Raw genomic sequence first — 4,615 nt, forward strand, 5'->3', positions numbered from 1 at the left:
CGATTGGGGTAGGTCAGCTCCATCAGGATGGATAGGGCTGGACCACAACTCCCATTCTCCACTCCTGTTGCTTAGCTGATGGGAGTTGGAGTCCATGTAACTTTCCACTATTTCATGTGAATGCTTCTCTCCTCTCCAGATTGGAAGAACGCTCCTTGTCCTTGGGGCTACAAAGCCAGCTGGGTACAAGAAACAAGCCCAGTTTTGGCTTCTTCTCCTCTAAGACATCCCACCTCCTGACTGCCTACAAGAAGAGCTGGTATTGTAGGCGGCCAAGGTACTCTTTACATGCCTAGAGGCACTGTTCTCCACATAACTGCATCCCAGCTACGCAGTTCCATCCTACCGCTGTTGATCACATCCGTCTCCATTTCTCATGAACCAGAAAGGAGGACCTTGTGGCCTTCCAGATCTGTGTTCCTTGTACGCCTAGCACATTTCTGTGACAGGCTCCCTCCTAATTCTAACCCAGAGATCCATCTTGCCTTCTTCTAGTCGCTCATGTTCTGCGTTCTGGTTGTTAGTTTCTTGCTTTTAAAGTTGTAAGCCACCCAAAGTTGGGCAGGTCCTGAATGAATGAATGAATGAATGAATGAATGAATGAATGAATGAATGAACGATGTTTTGGCCTCCAAATCCCACCAACCCCAATCAGCCAGAGATGGTAGAAGTCCAAAAGCCTTGGAAAACCCATTACTATACTTGCTATGGAGATTTATACCTATAAGAGTACCTGTAAGACATTAGATAACAAAGAACTTTTTTTTTGAGGCCATGAAAGACTTCCCTAATCAGCTTAGACATCCCTAATCAGGTTAGCTTTGTTCAGCCTTTTCTTAATGAGCTGGCCATTGCAGCCTTCTTAAATCTTTCAGTGGCAAGAAGAATGTTATATAATGGGCAGATGCAAACTGTAAAAGTTTACACTTAGGGAGAGATGTGTTAGGGAATACTGTGAACCTCTACCTCATTGCATTCAAAAGGGAATATGCAAGCAAAGGGTGGAGTTACTGACTGATCCTAGGTACCACTTTTTAAGAGGGAAACACAGGTAGACCTCTCTTAGCCACTGCCTCATTTAGTGACTGTTCGCAGTTACGGCAGTGACGAAAAAGTGACTTTGCAACCAATCCTTGCATTTATGACCTTCGCAGGTCTATAAAATAAAATAAAGCTGAAGTAAGATGGTAAGCACAGTGGTGGTTTCACTTAGCAACCACTTTGCTTAGCAACCAAGTTGCCAGTCCCAATTGTGGTCGTTAAACAAGGACTCCCTGTAGATCTAAAGTAACGGGCAGAATCAATGCTTTTTTTTAACAGCTGGAGACCCATGCTATTTTTCATTTGCCTCTTTCTCATGGGTTATATTAATTCTCTGCACGTGGTTTACGGTTTTCTATAGAAATGAGGGATGATGACAAAGTTGCATGCCATAAAATAAATTATGAACAGCCAAACTGGGATAAATACAAATTATCTACATTTTATTTGATTTTAAATAACATTCTTCAGTATAAATTCCAGATAAATTCAGATCATACATTCACCCCTCACACACACACACGCTCACTCACAGGGACATTTTTCCCCCAAATAAATGCATTTCATAAGCTTAACATAGGCTTAGGATAAAAGGCCCTAAAACATAGTTGGCATGTCATGTTAGAACGCATATAACTTGTATTCAAATTGTAAGTCCAGATCTTAATTCAAAGAGTCAGAGGCACAAATGTTGGAGATTATGACACATTTAGAGTGCTGCATTTAACAGATATGTATTTCAGGCTTCAATCTTCTTTTAATTGGATTATGTCTGTTGGATGTATGCTATACCTCACATATGCTTAAGAGTCCAAAGGGCTTGTCAAATCATGCTAAAACCATCATACTTGCTTCATAAATTTAAACATATTATTTTGCCTGGTGCAACAGGGTTCCTATTTCATTATACAATTCATGCCATCTCTCTACAGTTAAACTTCATGCAATTATTTCTAGCTATGGTTCTTCATTAGATTTAAGTTTTTTAAAAAAAAAAAATCACACGCGCACACGCACACACACATACACAAAGCCTCTCTATTTATGTTTGGACGCAAGTGTTTCCCAGGTGGCTGTGGAGCGGCATTGCCAGTTCGTGCCTTAACTGGCCCGCTTCTCAGAATCATAAAAATTACCTTTTGAACAATATTTTTTGTAAAGGCCAGCTGCTCAACACTGTAGCGTGAAGGTCACCATTGTTCAACCCAGAAGGTCAGGGATTGAAATCGCTCACAATTCTCATTGATGTGGTTTAAATCATAGCTTACCTATCTGTTTCTACTTCATGTGCATTTCCTTGAACACATATCTACTGGCACCCCTCGGGGACACATCTCCGCTCCAAATCCAAGTGATTTAATTTTCCACGGGCTCTTTTAAGGAACTGTGACAGTTTTTACACCGCAGAGGCATCACCTACTCTTTGACTCTTTGATCCCGTGGGGATAAACCCATACATGACTCCTCTGCGTGAGACTCATTCAAGATTACTTAGGGTGTTAAACTTAAAAAGCTTTACACACCATTCCAAGACTTTCAAAAAGGGCACACTCTCAAGCTTGTCGGCTGCTTTAGGAGCCTGTCGAAGTCTTTTGAAGAAAGGAGTTTTTCATCCTGCCTTTCTTGGGGCTAAATAAAACATCGTACCCAATAAACATATGTTCTCTCAACTGCAGCTGAGGATAGCAGGACAGCTTGGGGACTTCATTCAATGATGGAGACCCTTCTTCTTCCAAATCCTCCTAAATGACAGCGTTCAGCATCTACCTCCTGCACAAAGCTGCCTCACCCTTCTTTTGCAAAAAATAAGGACTTTTGATACAGTTGTTACCACCCAGCCCCATGCACCTAAATTTGGAAGGGATGTCACCCACATACTATCTCATGAGTCATCACAGCATTGGGGTGGTCAAAAGGAGCAGGTATGACTGGGCAAAGCTGCTCAGGACAAAAAATGAGGCAATTTTAACCATGGAAAGCAAATATGCTGTGCCTGTGGAGTAATGCGCAACATTTGACCGACGATAGCCACTGACTTTAAAACCAAAAAGTGCTCTAAACAGGAATCCAGGTTCAGTTCAGCAGACGCTGAAATTGCAGGCCAAAAATACTCTTGGTATGAATTGTCCCACTTGGGGACTGTCATCCTTTCCAGGATAACGTATCTTAGCCACTCTGCAAGCCTCCAAGTGCTGAGAAGAGATTCCTTCCTCTGATCTACTATTTAAAAAAATCAAAGCCCAAGAGTATGGTTTTATTTTTGTTCAGTTCTGTTTTGCTTCTTGCTCAGTCAACTAAAATCCAGCCAACCTGCAAATGCTCCAAGTATCAAATTCCACTCAGCCTACAGTGCAGTCCCTTTCTATACCAACTGTGTCTCTGACAGTTGCTTTTCCTTTGTCAGATAAGTGTTACATTGTGCTGCGAGTGATTTCACACCATTTCCCTCTCCAAGCCATCAGCGACCCACGGTTCTGCAATTCCTCTGCCCCTGAAGGCTAATGAAAAGTTAACAAGATGTGCACGTGGAACAAACACGACTCTGATGTGCAAATTCACTCAGGACTCCTGGCTTCAGGAGGAAGCAGAACAAGGCAACAGCTATTAAAAAACCTTTCAGTAAAGGACATAAAACACCGGTGGGTGTTTTAGTTGGTGTGAGTTCCTGGGACATTGTCCTTTCCAACCCTGCAAGGTATCAGCTTTCCAACTCCTGCTCAAAATGATGTTGAACGCAGTCGTTTGGAGAGATGCACCGACCTTTTGGAGAAGAATGTTCATAGCCTTTTGATCCTGGCTCGCCAGCTGATAGAAATACTGTGAGGAACCAGTCCGAACAGAGCCACATCTGGAGAGCACTACAGTCTTGACAGCTGTTCAGCAGGAAGTCCTTAATACCCCCATTCTAACAGCAACCTCTGTATACTTCTTCTAGACCATGTTCTACAGACGTTCTAACCATCATCATAAGGACATCCTGGTCTAGAACTTCAGGCCAGGAAGGTGTAATGCGTATGTCCTGCCTACGTGGAACAAGGAATATTTGAAAGAGGAGGATGCCCTCATTTTTTTTAAAGCAAGGAACTGCTAGAAATCCAAGCCAGCTCTAGGTTACCACCCAGAAAACGGCAGATGACAAGTGCAGTGATCAATATCAGTATCTGAAATGATAGCGGAAAGCGGGATGCCCCCCTCCTGGCTTATCATTTATTATTATTATTATTGTTGTTGTTGTTGTTGTTGTTGTTGTTATTGTTATTATTCCTATTTCAAGGTGTTTTGTTTGATTAGTGGGTTTTTATGCAACCAAGACGTTCCTACTCCCAAATAAGAGATAGAGTTGGCAAGAGGGCGGGGTTCCAAATTTAATCCAGATTCTATAATTAGTCCTGGAGAAATCTATATTCCCCTCCCATTTCCGAGACCATCTTTGTGTTCCGGGGAATAGTCCTATGAACCAAATCTGTCCCAGTATCCCATATACTTGCCAAAAATAAAAATCACAAAATCTTGGGAAGGATTTGTTAGGGGGCAAGAAAACCTGTAAATACTTGAAATAACAAGCAGGAAAAAC

The sequence above is a fragment of the Candoia aspera genome, chromosome 16 (assembly GCF_035149785.1).
Source record: "Candoia aspera isolate rCanAsp1 chromosome 16, rCanAsp1.hap2, whole genome shotgun sequence".
Lineage (NCBI taxonomy): Eukaryota > Metazoa > Chordata > Lepidosauria > Squamata > Boidae > Candoia > Candoia aspera.